At 46.9% G+C, this 18,018-nt stretch overlaps 1 protein-coding gene across 1 annotated transcript in view; it reads right to left on the minus strand.

The window, feature by feature from the left end:
- The window catches only part of LRFN2 (leucine rich repeat and fibronectin type III domain containing 2), a 199,111-nt gene that overhangs the window by 24,823 nt on the left and 156,270 nt on the right, over positions 1 to 18,018 (minus strand). The gene's annotated exons all lie outside the window — the stretch shown is intronic.

Genomic DNA, 18,018 nt, shown 5'->3' on the forward strand with positions numbered 1-18,018 from the left:
CGTCCTCCAGCTATACACGCCTGCCTGCCACTCAGCACTGGGCCTGGGCCTGGGTGGGCCAGGGAGGCAGTGGCTGCAGTAGCTCTGGGGGGATGATGGCTCATGTAGGGCAGACACTGAGCCATAAATCTCGCTCTTCCCCAGGCCTGTGCTGTCTCTAGGGCTGAACCACGACCCGGTTTCCTTTTCAGTCTGGGAAGAGGCAGCAGTGGGAGGCAGAGCAGCCATGGTTCAAGTGGCAAGTTATAAATTAGAACACTCCAGGACATGGCCATCATCTTCCCAGCATGGAGAAGGGGTGGAAGGCATGCATCAGCCTGCCTGCCTCAGATGGAATCCCCCAGGCACTTGAAGCAGCCGAGGCTCCCCTCTGCCTTCAAAGCAGCCGTGGCTTTGTCAGACATCACCAGCACTGACGGAAGTTCTCCCACTTGTCTAGCTGAGAGCCCTCCCCTCCTGAAGCACCCACCTGTTTCCTCTTGTTCCTCCTTATGTGCAGGTGGGTGGGATGGGTTGGTCTGGTTCAGTCTCCCCCTCATGGTGGTTCTGAGTGCCAGTAGGCTGATGGTTCCGGGGTTGTTAGTAGATTGGGCGACCGGGAAGGGGACAGGGTTGAAGGAAATGGGCTCACTGGACTCTATTTTGAAGACATTACCTATGACTCCAAGACTCTCGTCTCACCCCCTCAATCCTAACTCATGTCCTGGGAGGAAGAGGAACAGGCAGGAGCTCTTTGGAGCACAACAGGCCTGGGTTTGAATCTGGCCCTGCCAGCTCCTAGCTGGGAGGCCTCGGGCAGCTTACATACCCTCTCTTCTCCCTGCAATTCCTAACCTAGGAAAGAATCGTAACCCTGCCTCCCAGGGGGCTATGAAGGTGCCTGGTGCAGTGGGGCCCACACTGTGGGCACTCAGAAGCTAGCTGCGCACTATTGAGGCCTCAAGATGCTGCAGACCCTGAAGCCAGTCTGCTTGGCTTCAAATTCCAGCTGGGACACCTCGGGCAGGCTTCTTCACCAGGCCATGCCTGAGTTCCCCCCTCCTCCCCGCCGTAAAATCAAGGTAATACCAGCACCTTTTTTGTCAGGATGTTGAAATAATTAAATGAGCTAATAAACACAAACCATGTAGAACAGTACGTGGCATGGAATAATTTCTCAGAAAGGTTGGCTCTTATTATCCTTATCTTTATTGGAGGAGAAACCACCTGCATTTACTTAGCACTTTTGACCTAATTCCATCCATTGGCTTTGTGATTTATAACCCATTTATTTCCAGTCAAAGAAATGCAATGACTTGAAACATAAAAACATATAAAATCGGACACGCAAAATTTGTTAATGTTTTATTGAAGATTGGAAATCAATAAAAAGGCTTGAGTGAGAAGCTTGGCCCCCCCCCAGGCGGGGTCACTGTGACACCCAGAGGATGACTTCAGTTATAAACCCCACATGACCACAAAGCTGAACACGGCCCTGGGCCACTCTCTTTTGGGAACAGCCTAGAGAGGAGGCAGCAAGATGGTTCCGGACAATGTGAGGGGAGTGGCTTTGTTGAGGTACTCTGTGTGGGAGTTGGCACCGCAGGAGACTAGGGAGAGCTGAGGCTGCCTTCAAATGTGGGGCACCCTCAGCTTCAGAGGAGCTTCTTCAGCCCACTTTGGTCCGCACAGGCCACATTCAGTGTACTGCCCACTGCCGGACCCCACATCTGCAAAGAGACATCACAAACCCTGCACACATCTGAGGCAAGGGACCAGAGACCCACCCCAGACAACTTTCTGCTCCAGAGACAGAAAAACATGCCAGTCTTTCCCCGCAATGCCTCCTGTGCCTCTTCACTGATTGAGCTCCCACTTTTACTTTTTGTTTTGTTTTGTTTTGTTTTGCTTTGTTTTGTTTTGAGACAGAGTCTTGCTTTGTCACCTAGGCTGGAGTGCAATGGTGCAATCTCAGCTCACTGCAACCTCCACCTCCTGGGTTCATGTGACTCTCCTGCCTCAGCCCCCCAAGTAGCTGGAATTACAGGCACGTGCCACCATGCCCAGCTAATTTTTGTATTTTTGGTAGAGACGAGGTTTCACCATGTTGGCCAGGCTGGTCTTGAACTCCTGACCTCAGGTGATCCACCCACCTCGACCTCCCAAAATGCTGGGATTACAGGCATAAGCCACTGCACCCGGCCTGAATTCCTACTTGACCTTCTGGATCACCTCTTCCAGGAAGCCTTCCCTGGCTTCCCCAGGCTAGGTCAGTTCCCCAGGACCTGCTCTAGCATATATTTGCACAGCATTTATCACAGCTGTAGCTACTGAATCGGTGAACACCTCCCAGAATAGTTGTTTAACGTTTGTCTGCCTGGGAGATGCGAGTTGCAGGAGGGCAGAAATGCCTTGTTTGTAGCTGCCCTTCCCATGTGTGGCCCAGACTTGAGTTGTAAACTTAAACACTTCTCGAATGACTAAAGGTAAAGGCAAGGATGGAGGAAGGCAGGGAGGTAGGATGTTGAATATGAACAAATAGCACTGGGTGAAACTGAGAATTATGTTCAAAAATTAACTGAACATATTACAGAAAAAGAATTAGTTTTATGCCTAATAAGGATGAAGGCAGAATCTGAAGGTTGGAGGTAGAGGGAGATAGATTTGAGGGCCTCCAATGAGGTGTCACTTTTGTTTGCTTGTTTTGAGATGGAGTCTCACTTCTTTGCCCAGGCTGGAGTGCAATGGCGCAATCTTGGCTCACTGCAACCTCTGCCTCCCGGGTTCAAGCAATTTTCCTGCCTCAGCCTCCCCAGTAGCTGGGATTACAGGCATGTGCCAGCACGCCCTGCTAATTTTTGTATGTTTAGTAGAGATAGGATTTCACCATGTTGGCCAGGCTGGTCTCAAACTCCTGACTTCAAGTGATCTTCCCGCCTCAGCCTCCCAAAGTGCTGGGATTACAGGCATGAGCCACCATGCCCGGCCAATGAGGTGTAACATTTTAGCCAGTGGCACCCAACAGTGGTGGGGGCTTTCTTGTTTCTGGCAGTTTATTCCTGCATGAGATCAGCCAACATCCCAAGGGGGTGGCGGGAATGAAGGGTGGAGGGTGGGAGGAGGGGTGGAGGGTGGGAGGAGTGGTGGGCACCACAAGGATTCACAGAAAGGAGAGCGTTGGCCTGGATGAGCTTGAACTGACCTTTTCTTACACTGGACTTTTTTTGGTTTGAGAGTAGCAAGCATGAGCCCCATTTTAAAGACAGAAGAACCAAGTCCAAGAGAGTTGCAATAAATAAGCAACTGGACTGGTCCCAGGGACTTTGGCTCTGTCTTTTCTCTCCCTGACTCTCCCAAGCCCTTGGCAATAAGTCCACACAGGAGAACTGAGCTTTGAGGTCACCTCGTGACCCCTCCTGACCCCCTTCCTCCTTCTCCTGCTAGAGCGTCCACTGTGCCCTCCCTCGGGTCAGCATCCACTGTTTGCCAGTCCCAGGAAAAAACCCACTTTGCCATCTCCCAGGTTTCTGCCCATTAAACGTGCAAAGAAACCCATCTTTAATGGTGGAATTCCCGGCCCTCTGAACTGTGAAGGAAGCATTTTTAAACAGGGTTCTGTTCTTAGGCCTGTTCTAGTCAGGGTGGGGAAGAATAGGGCTTGGGTCTAAACCCGGGCACTCCTGCTTTCCTGGCCTGGGAGAAGCAGCTCTCCACCCATTCCCTTTTGCTGCAGGACAGAAGCTTCCTTCCAGCCCCCTGCCCCTGAGGGAAGAGACTGCTGAGCACCAGCCAAGCCAACCCAGGAATCTTCAAAGCCTCCCTGTTCCACTCAGACCTTTTTCCTAGCAACAATCAAAGCTTGAGGGAGGAGAGCAAAGCAGCCTTGGGAAGCAGCCCTTGGCACTGGCTCACACGCGGTGGCATTTTGACGGGTGGTAAAAATATCTTTCTGGTGTTCAGTGCCGGCTGCCGCTGCTGCCACCATCTCAGTTTCCAAGATCCTGTCTCCATGCTCAGTGCCTCAGCAGCCTCCCGACCTGTCCACGCACACCTTGGGAGTCAGAGCACAGGTCACTGAGCCCCTGACCAAGGGCCACATTCAGATACGACAACTGCCACCTTCATTGCCAGGGCCAGGCACCAGCCAAAAATGCACTTATGAGCTACTAGAGTAGGTGATTTATTGTCAGAAATGCCGCAGCACACACCTAATGAGCTAATTAAGCAAGAATATAAATAATTACTCCCTGTCAGAGTACAAGGTTGTGGGGTAGAGGAGGTGGGGGATGCTGACAGAGGAGCTGGGTCAGTGATGGCGTGGGATGCTCTGCTCTGCAGGGGGAGATCCAAAACTCCTCTCCCCTCACGGCTATGAGTTGGGCCTCAGTGAGGTTCCCAGGCTGGGCAGACATACGCCCAAGGATTCTGCCAGAAAAATCATGACAACATGCTGCTTTGTTCCCTACCTAAGTACTTCCTGCTCACTCACAGGCCCACACCCTAATCTCCTCCCGCCCCAAGTGGGAGAGAAAGAAGGGGTCCTTCTCCCATTTTATGGATGTGAACATTCAGGAGCAACAGGGTCTCAAGATACAGCTAAAACTCTGCAACCATCCCGTAACTGGTCTCCCTGATGCTATCCCTGCCTGCTGCGGTATATTCTCCAGCCAGCAGCAGAATCTTCTTTCTTAATCACATCATGCCAGTCTCCTACTTTCAAATCTCCCCAGCCCCAGCCCCAGAGGTTTCCGTCTCATTCAGGATAAAATCTGAGGCCTCATCACGGCCAGCAAGGGCCTATGTAATCCAGCCCTGTCCAGTCCTCTCACTCATTCACTGCCACTCTTCCTCCAGAGGCACTGGAGTCCTTGCCACTTCTCCAACAGGATGAATGCATCCCTCCCCAGGGCCTCTGTATGTGCTGTTTCACCTGCCTGACTCTTTCACTCCATTCAGGTCTCCACTCCAACATCACTCCTTACAGAGGCGATTCCTAACCACCCATATAAAACTGTAGCTCTCTGGTCTCGGTCTCGTTACACTGCTTATTTTTCTTCCTCGTGTACATTTTTGAACTTTTCATCTCTCCCCCCAGTAAGAATGTAAGCTCCTTGATATTCAAGGCTACCCATACTTTTCCCTCTTCCAACCTCTGCCTTCCTATCACTTTCCTAGGCAAGAGCTGTGCCTGTCTTTTCCCAATCCTGAGGTCTTGACCAGACAATAAATATTTATTGACTGAATAAATGAATATCTGGTTCCAAATACAGAGTTTTCCTCACCCCAGGTCATTCTTCCCCTCAGAACTAGACCTTGGCTTCTCATCAGCAACAGGAGGAAGCCCAAAGTCAGGACAGCACTGGTTCCAAGCTCAAGCTCCACTGCCTCCAAGCTGTGAGACCTTGCAAGTCACACCACCTCCCTATGGCTCAGAGTCCTCATCTGTCAAGTGGCAATCATGGATCACACCTCATAGGGTTAGCATGAGTCCAAATAAGAAAACATGCAGAACAGCTTTAGAACAGTACCTGGAGTGCAGTAAGGGCTCAGAAACATAGCTACTTTGTGTGACATTCAAGGTTACCCATACTCTGCCCTCTTCCAACCTCTGCATTCCTATCCTTTTCCTAGACCAGTGATTCTCAAAGTAAAGTCCCAAGACCAGCAGCATCAGCATCCCGGAGAGAATGTATTAGAAGTGCAAATTCTCAGGCTCCACTCGGTACCTACTGAATTACAAACTCAAGGGGCAGGGTCTTGCTCTTGTGTGTTCACAAGCCTGCCAGGTGATTCTCATGCTTGCTCAGGTTTGAGAACCACTGCCCTCTAGGGGGGCTTTCTGCCAGGAAAGTCAAGTGTCGCAAATTATTGGTCCTATTTCTTTACCAGCCTGTGATACAGCAGCACCTCCACAGCTTTCATGGCTTGATGCTGAGCACAGTTCATTCCCTGCACCTTGCCTTTGGGCTTGGCCATGTAACTTGCTGTGGCCAGCAGGATTTTGCAGGTGTGACACCAACAGAAGCTTGACGTTCATTTCTGCAGGTGGGCTTGCCTTCCTGCATTTCTGCTATCACCATGAGAAGAACATACCTGGAGAACCACTACCCCTCTCCTGGGGCTCCAGGATGAGATACACAGAGAAGATTGACATCAGAACTGGAGCCTGAAGCCAAGTGCAGTCCTGCCCAGCCCAGCCCAGGCCAGACCAGTTCAACTCCAGCCAACCTGCGGAGCTATGACTAAGGAAATTCAATATTCTTGGATGTAAGCCACCTAGAGTTTGAGGTTCTTTGTTATGCAACATGGTTGTGGCAGCAGCTGATGAATACACCAGGGGCCCTCACAGTCCTTTGACTGGGCCTGATCATTCCTGCCTCTGTCTCTGTCTTCATTGGTTTCACCCAAAACAGCTACCACCCCCTCACCCCAACCCCGCACAGCCTCCTTCCTTCCAAATCCCACCTTAACCCCAGGACACAGCTTACCCTCCACTCTACCTGCTCTCATAGCCCCCCAGAATATGTTCCTCTCAAGCCAGGCAGTTAGCTCATGGAAAAGCCCAAGTGGACTAATTTCACCAAGCAATTCATTTACGTTTTAACCTTTTGAGGGGCTAATTGCTAAACTGAGAAGCTCCTTTACTTAGTACCATCACTGACTAATGACCTAGTGCAGAGGTTTGGTGTTTAACAGATCTCTTCCACGCTTCATTTCCTGCCGCTCACCTCCTTTACAATGCAATCGGAGTTCATTCGCGTATCTGGATTAGCACTCTTAACCACAGCATCAGCCCCACAGCCGCAGAGCACAGCGGAGCCCACCTTTGGAGCCCACCCCTGCTGGAAATAGCTCTCTTTTGTAAAGAGTTAACGAGCTCTTTCATCCACAGTGCTTGGCTGCATGGCCCTGCATTCACCCCGGGGTGGCCCATCACATCCTGTGGTTTTGTGCCATTCTTCCTGCCCCACCTCTGAGACCCTGAAGATGGTGGACATTAATTTGACTTCTTATTGTGATCCCTTCTGTCACCCACAGGGTGCCCACTCCCATCACACACATTCATGCCAGACCATAGGCCTAATTGGCAAGAAGTAAGCTTCCCTCTTTGCTTTGCTCTGTGTCTCCAGAGATGAGAAAAGAACACTCACAGACAGGCAGGAAAGCAGCCCCATCAGCTTCCCCCCAAGGCTGGCCTCAGCCACAAACTGGCTACTGGTTGCTGGGACTGTGTGGGCAGGTGCCAAGAAATGCTCACAGCAGCGATGCTTTCGCCCATGCAGCTCTGTGGCCATCATACGCCTCCCCAACATCCATTCCCCACTTCTAACTTCCCGGCAGAACGTTATTTTATCTAATGGGGAGCAACATGCGTGAACAGACAATCACCTTTCTCAACCTCCAATGTGCACTGGAGGAAATACAATAAGCTAGCAGCAAAAGTCAGTGGGTGGGATTCTTTAAAGTGGTTGGTGCCTGTCTTAGTTTGGGTTTCCCAGATGCAGACCCTGAGACAAGGATTTGAGTACGAGTAGTTTATTTGGGAGGTGGGCTCAGGAAGCTGTGGTAAGAAAGTGTGGAAGGAAGTCAACACAGGGCATTTTGCTAAGCAAGTTACCACTGTGGGCAATGAGGCCCACCCCTAATGGGAGCCCCTGGGAGCGAGCATAGACCATGTATCTGCCTTTCTCCAAGGCTGAGGAAGCTGGGGTATTAATCCTCCAAACTCTGTTAAAGGCTGAGGGCTGATCCCACGGTTGGCAACTCCTCTGTGGATAGGCCACACCAGAGAAAGTCCCCAGGTAGAGAATGTGAGCAAGAGCAAGAGCAGTGAGCCACACATTAAGAATAATGCAATTGACCTGCTTCAGTCCCTGACTCCATGGAGCTCCCATACCAGCTCTGACATTCCTTCTGGAATGCTTTGACAGAATTGTGAACTCACAAAAGTATCTGACAGGTCTCAATCCATTTAGAAAGTTTATTTTGCCAGGGTTAAGGACATGCCCATGACGCAGCCTCAGGAGGTCCTGGAGACACGTGCCCAAGGTAGTCTGGGTGCAGCTTGCTTTTATACATTTGAGGGAGACCTAATACATCAATCAATACATGTAAGATGTACATCAGTTCAAACTGGAAAGGCAAGAGGTGGGTCGCTTTGAGGTAATAGGTAGATTTAAAGATGTTCTGATTGGCAATTGGCTGAGTTATTATCAATAGAAAGGAGTGTCTGGGTAACAATAAAGACTTGTGGAGACCAGGGTTTTATCATGCAGATGAAGCCTCCAGGTAGCAGGATTCAGAGAAAATAGATTGTAAATATTTCTTATCAGACTTAAAGAGTCTGTTCTGTCAGTAATTCCAAACGAGAGGAGGGTATAATGAGGCACATGTGGCTCCTCATTCCTATCATGGCCAAGTTTTTTCAGGTTAACTTTGGAATGCTCTTGACTGAATGGAGGGGTTCATTCAATTGGTTGGTGGGCCTTAGAATTTTCTTTTTGGTTTTCAGAATGATGGAAATAACCCCCAAATTTGGAAAAGTCAGATTTCTGCTACTAGAAGCACTTCACACTTTATGAAGATGTTCTTCTTTCATGCTTTGTCATCTCTTTCCAATGTTACAACAACCTGGTGAGTTATCATTATCCCCATTTAGCAGGTGAGGAGCCTGAGGTTCAGACAAGTAAAGAGAAGGGAGATCTCAAGAGCCCATGTCTGGAGCCCCTGATTCCATCTTTCTTATAGTAATCACTCAGACTCAGCTGAGGGGTAAAAAAAATGGCTCCAGTGAGCTGAAATGCACATGGTGTTTTGTTTCCAAAGTGTTTCCACATATGTTATCTCTTTGGAGATAACCCCATAGAGAAAAGATTTTTTCTTCCAATGTTAGATGAAGCAAATCTCAAAGAGATGAGTAGTGCATGGTAGAGCTGGGATTGAACCCAGGCCTTCTGGCTTCTTCCCTCACTAGCAGTTTGGAGACCAATCCCCTAGCTGTGGATTTACAGAAACTCTGTCTACCAGTGCTGTCCAAACCCCTGATTTCACTGGGCATGATGCTGAATGCATGTCAAAATCACTGGGAGAGCCTTAAAAACGAGAATATCCAGGCACCAACCCAAGCTGACTCAGAATCCCTTTTTTGGTGGGGGGATGCCACTACTCAAGGGGTTCCAAAACACAGTCAGGGTTGGGAAACATGGGTGGTAGGAAGCCCTGGACTCGGGGTCAGAATGCCTGAGTTCCACATCTTCCCCACTCCTGGTCTGACCTGGGCTGTTAATGAGGTTGAATGGAGCTGGGTTCTGTGAATACGCATATGCCTGGGAAAGTTCAGTTGTGAGATAAGTGTTTGGTGTTGTTTTGATGGCCACCACTACAGCATTGTCCCCAAGTCCCAGGCACTCCTCCAGACCTAACCCTGTCCCTCTGGAAGCCCTTTTTGGTGTTTTCCTGGTATAGAATAAATGATATCCTCACTCCCATCTCCAAACTAATCAAACGTATGTACAATTAATTGGACTGGTTCTCTTGTTATCTCTTATTGGAGGGGGAAAAAGCTTCATTTCAGAAAAGAGGGAGACTGGATAATGTAATCTCTTTACTCTTGCTAATTACTTTTTATCTTTGGAGCTCTCTCCAGCCACAGTTTTTGGAGATTGAGAAGGGAATAACATGTGGAGAAATTAGTCACCTCTGAACAGATGCTCTGAAGCTTTTTGAATCCCAGTGGTGTCACCTTCTTGAGGACAGCGAGAGAGGCAGGATGTGGGGATAGTAATATGATTTGAGATGCTCTTAGAAGGTGCCCTGAAAAACATCTCTCCTATGCACAAACCTCCTGTGGGTTTTCAAACTCCACCATCAGGGATTCACTCCTTTGGGTCTTTCAGAGCTCCCAGTTGAAGTGAAAATATTTCTGAAAGGGGTTATACCTTATACCTTGATCCCTTAAAACCTCATCAGATCACTTTCCAAGTTTACAGCTCTGTTGGTTTTGAAAAATGGAGACACAAGAGGCAGGCTGGGGAACAGGGACTAAAAGAGAGGACCAAGAAGAAAAAGTGGGCAGGCTCCTAGTAATCATAAGTACTCTCAGCTAAACAGTATGCCACTGTTAACTATGAAGAACGCTCTTTCAAATACATGAGCTCTTTCAGTCCTCACCACAATCCTATGAAATATGCAGAAAGGAATCTCTGTTCTCATTTTACATATGAGAAAATAAAAATGGAGAGCAGTAAAGTGATTTTCCCATTGTCCCGGGACTAGTAAATGATGGAGTTGTGTGGATGTGCTACCTGCCTTCCTATCTTCTCTGCATCGCTGAGGGTGCATTGTGCCTAACTTGGAAAAAATAACCCTACATTTCCTAGCTTCCTTTGCAGAAATGTGTGCCCAGTGAAATGCAAGGAGAAGTTATTGGATGGGGATTCTGAGAAACTCCCCACTTTGCTTTCTTGCCCTTCTTGTTTCCATCTTTCCTATTGCATAAAAGGGAGATGGGATCACTGGTGCTCCAGCAACAATTTTGTGCTTTTAAGTGACCTTAAGTACAGAAACTGTGTGCTGAGGATGGTAGGACAGAAAGACAGAAGGAGCTGGGCTCCTGATGACCATGCTACCCAGAAAACCAGTCCTAAATTCCCTTCCACTGGTCTTCTTTTACATGAGATATTATAAACCCTTATGAGTTTAAGTCACACTAGTTGAGTTTTCTATTCATCCTAATCACCACCCTGGACTTTTGACTCCAGAGTCATCTTTTTCTGTGATGCCTCTAGCAACTTTGTCACTTCACAGTGGCTTACCTGGTGACATGTAAACCAGAAATCCTCATCTTGCCCATTGATTACCTGGATGATCCCAGGTGGTGGAGTGGAACCAAGCTTCTCACTGGCACCCCTGTTTCCCCAACATTGCTGGAACTTAGAAGTATGAGACTGAGTCTCGACTAAAGCTGACAGAGAAAATCCCTGTGGACTTCCAGAAGGTTACTCCATACTTCCCCAGAAAGAGAAATTACAGCTGGTGTCCCCACCTCAAGTCTCCAGCCTTAATAAAAAGTCTTTGGGGCCTTAGCGAGCTGTGCCCCACAGCAGGCACATAGCACAGTGGAAAGGGCTGGATGTAGAAGACTACATTTCTTAGTCTTTGCTTTGGATAACTTTGTAAAATCTATGCAATCTGTTTGAGACTAGTTTTACTATCTATAAAATGGGTTTAACGTTATTGTCTTCTGCATCCCCTCTTGTAGATGTCATGTTTCAACAGCGTGAAAAAAAAATTAGAAAATATAAAATCCAAGGCAGGTTCATTTTGATCTGGGCTCTGACCAAGGAGTTGCCTTTCCTCCCTGTCCACCCCTATTTCCTCCTCTATACCATTCTCTTCCTCTGCCTGTGGGGACTCAACCCACCCTTCCAGGAGAATCCAGACCCTCTTGGGAAACAGCCGAGTCAAGGAATCTTCTCTCGCAGGTCCTGTTCCTGGTATGCCCCACTCCCTTTAGAGAACACCTGTCCCTAACAGCTTCTCCCTTTAAGAACACCAGTTCCCACTAGCTTCTCCCCATGGCCCCAAATCCTGAGATGTCGATTTCATTAGCAAATTTTTCTCCACCCCACAGTAGAGATGGCTGTCTTTTCATGGGGTAGGGCACAGCCCCACTGAGGTGTGGAGTGGTAAGGTCCTGATGGGGTGAAAACTTGCTGAATCTGCCCTCTTGTCCTTTCCCCAGATAGGAGACAGAGCAGCAGTAAAAGATGCAGCCCCCTGCCCCAGCCCTGCAAAACTCAGTAGGGTGGTCCAGTCTCCCAGGACAGGACATGTGTCTAACAATCACGGAAGAACATGGCATGGGAAAGGGAGCCTGCAGATAGGGTGCGACGGGGGCTGGGGTGGCTGTCATCTCTCCATCTTCAGGGTCTCTCTCCTTATAGCCCCTCACTTTTCTACACAAGGATGGGGGCAGCATAACAAGCAACACAAGGCATGGCTGCATCCCGGCTGACAGCCTTAGGAGCATGCCTGCTCTTCCCCTGGCTCTCCTGGGGATCATTCCAACATCACGCCTGGTGACAGATGTTCTTGACAACTCTTAGAGACAAGTGTTTGTGAATGTCACTTGGGCTGATAATGACATGCAGGGCATTTAACTTTCCATGTCACCCCAGGGATGAAGCCAAGCTGGGGTGAGCTGTTGCTCCCTCCAGGGTGGCAGAGGAGGCTGCCTTTCTGACTTCCCTCTCCCAAACTTCCCCTACCCCTCATTGACTTCTCTCCCCTTTGTTGCTGTCACCATTAGTGCCAGCCCCTTCCTGACAGGCTGGGCCCTGGCATTGAGGGACATGATAGTCAGCCCTCCCTAGTCACACAGGAAACAGGCCAGGCCCTGCTGGTGGACTGTCTGTCTCCAGTGTGTCACAGCGCCTGCCTGCAGGGCTCAGCTGTGCGTACTCAGGAAGGGCAAGCAGCTTGGGAGTGCAGCCGGGACCATTAAATAATGACGGAGCTTATTAGCTGAAAAAAGCGCAAGGCACTGTTTTATATAGCCTAATTCAAATCTGGTCTGAGTTATCCATGATTTGGGGTGATCCGTGCCTCTGCTCCTCCTTCCTGGTATGTAGACTAGACGCTGATGTTTTCAGACATTGCTCTTAGCTCTTTGGGGTTTCTGTGAAACCTCGAGGTGGGTCACTGGTGACCTGTCAATGGCCTATGTCCAAGTCTGGTTGGGTTCTCTGGGCCTCTGCCAAGATTTTTGTCTCTGACCCCAGGCCCTGGAGCTTAAATGCACCTTAACTCCAGGAGGCAAGCTGACACAGTGCCCCCAACTAGTAAAAGTAGGTGAATTTAGCAACAGTGGAAGCCATATTATGTTGATCATGGGATTTTGAAAGTCTCAAGTAGATCCACACATGATGAGAGCTGGGATAATTTAAGTTAAATGTTTTCACTCCTGCCTGAAAGTCAGGCTGCCTGCTTCGTATCCCTGGAATGGAGTCAGCCAGGTTCTACTGAACCTTTTCGGTATGGGCAGCTCACTACTTTGTGGCAGCTTTTACTTTAATCTGCTGTTGGGCAGCTTTGATCTTTATTTCCAGTCTGTCCAGTTCACCAAATGTTGACTCTATAGCTATTTTGGACCAGGACTTACCAAGGGCTGAGGACATGGAGATGAGCACGCATGAATATCACATGCTAGCGAGAGGAAGATAGATACAAAGCCAAATCATTTCGGAGCCAGATGGAGAGCAATGAGAGACATGTGTAAGGCTGTTGCTGTTGGAATTTTGTTTTTGTAACGGGCCAATGCCTACTTCCATGCACGCATGTGTCTATATGTGTGTGTGTATGTCTTTTCCTCTTTTCCACCCACAAATACTTCGAATAAGTTAAAGGAGCCATGACTTCTTTTCTAAGTCCTCTCATCTCCAAGGTAGATGTCTCCCATTTCACATGAGCTTCCAGAACCTCATTCTCATCAGCCCTCCTCTGGATACACTGCAGCTTGTAAACATGACTCCCAAGACTGTGCCATCCCGGATTAAACATATTAAAGCTCTGCTCTGACCAGCTAGAATGACTCAGCAGAACCATAACCTCTCACGATCTGACCACTATACTTCCATTAGTGCAACTAAAAATGACAGGGGTCTCTCACCAGCTCCATCACATTGTGGCCATAACATCCTCAAGATCAACTACAACTCTGAACCTAGGCACACAGAATTTCAGATGAGCCAGATTTTCCTTACCTTGAACTTGTGCAATTGCAATTGATTCCTTGAACCAAAGTGAAGATAGATGATTGATTGATTGATAGTTTTGTCGACATGACAATTGGCCAAGCCTATTTTCTGTGTAGTTATCAATCTTAGTTAGAAAATACACTGGCAGTACAGAAATGGAACAGATGTTGAGGCAGAAGCCAAAGGCTTTCTGGCATATTCACATCAATTTATTAATCAATCTGGTTATTTGACCAGTTACAAGTTCACTCCATCAGTTTACATTTCTCCCTTTTGTCCCAAGACAGCATGAGAGTTCGCCAAATGTCCTGTACGACTGTGACATGCTCTGTTTATGGTAGTGACTCACAGCCAGCAGAAACTCCTAGGACTTTTTCCAACTGGACCTGTCACTCCAGAGATGCTAGTCCAGCCGAGAGTCACTATGCAAGGGGGCATGTCCCTGCGAAGCACCTGCCCTCATGAATAACAAGGAGGCAGATAAAAAGGTTGAGAACTACTGGTCCACAGCATCTCCTGAAGACATGGTTCAATGACTTGGCAGGATTTGCCCTTACTGAACCCATGTTAGGTTAGCGTTCTTTTCCAAGGGCTCACACCTACCTACTGAGAAAGTCTTTCCAGAATTGTATAGGGACTCCATGTCCAGCCTAGCATGCTAAGCATTACAGAGTTTATTCCCTGAAAAGCAGAATATTCACCCCTTTCCTGTCTTAGGCATCTCTCTGTCCATGCTATCCCAGAATCACCACCATAGGCTTGAGAACCTCATCTACTTGCTCCTTTAGTCCTTACTCGCCTACATGTGGCCCGTCAGAGCCTGTTGACCCGGAACTCATAGACGGCACTGTGATACAGGCCTGTTGGGCTTTGGCATTCCTCTCCATAGTATTGGTCTTGTTAGGTTGAGGCTCTGGGCAAACATACAGGCTGCCTGCATTCAGATTCCATCTCTGCTACTTACCCCCTGTTTAACACCTTGAGCAAGTTTCTTCTATGTAAAGCGAAATAATAGTTTTTACCTCCTAAGGGTTTGTGAGAACTAAATGAGTTAGTGCACATAGAACCCTTAGAATAGTGACCAGCACAAATAATCCATCAATGCAGGTGTGTACTCTTATTGCTGCTGTTGCTGCTGCTGCTTTTCTCCTTGCTGGGGAAGATGGAGGCAAGTTGCAAGTTGCAAGTCTTTGCATCTTATCTATTCTCATTGTAACCTCTTTCCCAACCAACATTTTTTCTTCTTGGACATAAACATGGACTAAAAAGCCCTCTATGGCTGCATTTAGCTTTCTCTGTACAGCATGTGCTCCTCTTTAATACTCATCTTCAGATACAGACCTCTCCTCCCTTCTTTTATATACCTTCATGTTAAAATGAGCAGGGCAGAGAGCCCTGTGCCCACTGGTGTCCATGCTTTCTAATGAGGACAATTCATTTTCTAAAAATCCAGATTCTTTATTAGAGTCTCCTATTTCTCTCAAGCCATAATCCCTTTTAGGACAGTGGGCAGCATGACCACAGGGGTTGAGTCTGGGTGCTGAAGCCAGAGGCCAGAGTTCAAATCACAGCCCTGCCTCTTTCTGCTGTGTGATCTTGGAAGAATTTTATTTTTTAATTCACTTGGTCTTTTATGCTTCTTCATATATCCGGAAGGATTAAATGAGATACTGCCTGTAAAAGCTAAGCATCAAACACATAGTAGCCTGGCAGTAATGTTTGTCAGTGATTGCTATTACCATTATCTGGCTACAGACTCAACGCTTACTTTTTTCTCAAAAATTTTGGAAATTTGTCTTCTTAAAGAGACGACTGAATTGTATATCTAACCTTCCTCTTCCATTTTATTCCCCAGGATGGTGGATGTGATGCTAGTCTTATTTTATGCTACTATTATCCTCACTGCTACTACTCTGCTACTAGTACTACTACTGGTATTGATAATAATAATCTGTATTCCTTGAGTGTTTACTACTATGTGCTCCCACTATTTGGAGGATTTCCACACTGTATCTCCTCTTATCTGCATAACCAGCCCTGAGAAGTCACCATTGTTAGCTGCATTTTTTTTATTCCAAGTTTTCTGTTGTTTCCATTTAATTTACATTATTTTTAGAAAGTTAGTGTCTCCAGGTTCTCAATCACCAAATAAAAGCAATTTGAATTCCCACCTGAGTGATTACAGGAGCCTACCCCAAGCCCTCTCCTCCTCCTCCCAGTATCTTTGAGACCCCTGGCGAGCTGTGCCATTTTGGCAATGCTAGTGTGTTGACTTCTGGCAGCCAACATCTTCTCTCTCCCTCACGAACTGCATTTCCCTGTGCAAACTGCAGAGCTGGTAGCTTTTTGCCTTTACGCTTTTTATCAAAGTCATGACCATATAATAAATTCACAAGTAAAGAAATATATTTATTTTCAAAAGGTCAACCTCATAAGTTAGCAAAGAAATGTAAATTAAAGCAAGTGCCATTTTTCACCTCTCAAATTGGCAAAGATGAAAGTAATTATATATTCAATATTGGCAAAAGTATGATCAAAATGAGTACTTCCACTGGTGAAAGGGTAAATATTTATATGTAATGTATAAAGATTATAATTTACCCATAAACCAGTAATTCAACTCCTAGAAAAATATGCTAAGGAAATCACTGAAGTTGCACAAATATATTTATGGGCAAAAATATCCCTCACTGTATTACTTTTAATAATGAAAAATGAGAAACCATCTGAATGTCCAATAATAAGAAATTAGTTAAATAAATTATAATACAGCCAAATAAAAAATATTTTAATACCATGGGAACTAAGCAAGCTGTAATGTTGAGTGGGAAGAATTAAGATACAGAATATACAATAGATCGATTATAAATACCATTTGAATGAACTCAGACACCTTCCAAATTTCTCTTATTAACTTTGGATGGTGGGATTACAGGTAATTTTTATTTCCTTCTTCATAATTTTCCCTACTTTCCAAATTTTCAATAAAGACTATGACTTTTATAGTGATAAAAATACATATACGCATATTTAAGTTTGACTATATGCCCCTATCTATATATTCCTATATATGTGCACATATGCATGTGGGTAAGTTCCAATGCTGCTTTCTCTCCATCCTGAGATGTGACACTGCTATCCAGACAAGGCCAGCAGCTGCCAAGTAAGGGGAGTTCCCCAGCTCCGCTACGGTTTCCACCCACCCTCAGTCACATTGACTCTATTCTTCCCTATGTACTCTTCTCCCCCAGAGCTTCCAATCCAGAGACTCATCAACTCAGTCAGAGCTGGAGGAGACCTCCAGGATGGATCAAGTATTTTTGATCTCTCTTGCACCATGGGCCCTTTGGCTGTGTGATGAAACTCATGGGATCCCATCTCCAAACAATCATTTTACATGCGTAAAATAAAACACACAGAATTTCAAAGGACACCATACATACCTTGAGCGGTAAGGTTTTAGGCCATGTCCTTCATGTTTCATATAAGGGAACTCATCTGTGGTCAGCATTTTGGCCCCTGGCCTTCTGTCACTCTGTGACCTTCTTCCCTCTGAATGACTTATGTGATTCTATTGCAGCTTTCCACGTTTAACCTCCCTTTCTACCAGACCTAGGAAATGACCCCTTGATTTTCAGAGAACGTTTCAAGGTCAATATCATTGTCTTCACTTCTAGATGAAGAGACTAAGGCCCAGGGGGTTCAGCACAGGTGAGAGGGCTGACGCTACCTGTAAGACCCAGGGGGCTCACATGATGTGGTCTGATTCAATCAGCGCTCAATTGGGAAAGGGAAGCTCTTCTCCCTCTAGGGCTCTAAGTAGGCTCTAGGGCTGCTTAGAGGAACCAGCAGAGGTCTCCCAGGTGAAAGAGACTCCCTGACGGTGAAGCCAACCCAGAGAAAAATAGAACTTAGGGAAGGTAAGAAACTGAGAATACAGATTTGTAGGGGACCTTTGATCCAGCTGAACCTGAAGCAGGTTCCTGACTTGTTAATGACATGAGTCAACACACTCTCCCTCCCTTTCTCTCTCTCTCTCTCTCTTTTTTTTTAAAAGCCAGTTTGATTCAGTTACCAAAACTGAATAAGTGCATTTAGTGAGTGTCCAAACTAAGTCAGGTATTAATTATCCTTATCTTACAGATGAGAAAACTGAGGGAGGCCAGGAGAATGAAATGACTAGCAAGTGGAAAAGCCATGATTTGAATCTCACTCTTTCTGACCTCAGAGGCTTAACCATGACTGCATACGAGTCCAGGTGAAGGTCAAATGCATGCCTCTT

The sequence above is a fragment of the Gorilla gorilla genome, chromosome 5 (genome assembly GCF_029281585.2).
Source record: "Gorilla gorilla gorilla isolate KB3781 chromosome 5, NHGRI_mGorGor1-v2.1_pri, whole genome shotgun sequence".
NCBI lineage: Eukaryota > Metazoa > Chordata > Mammalia > Primates > Hominidae > Gorilla > Gorilla gorilla.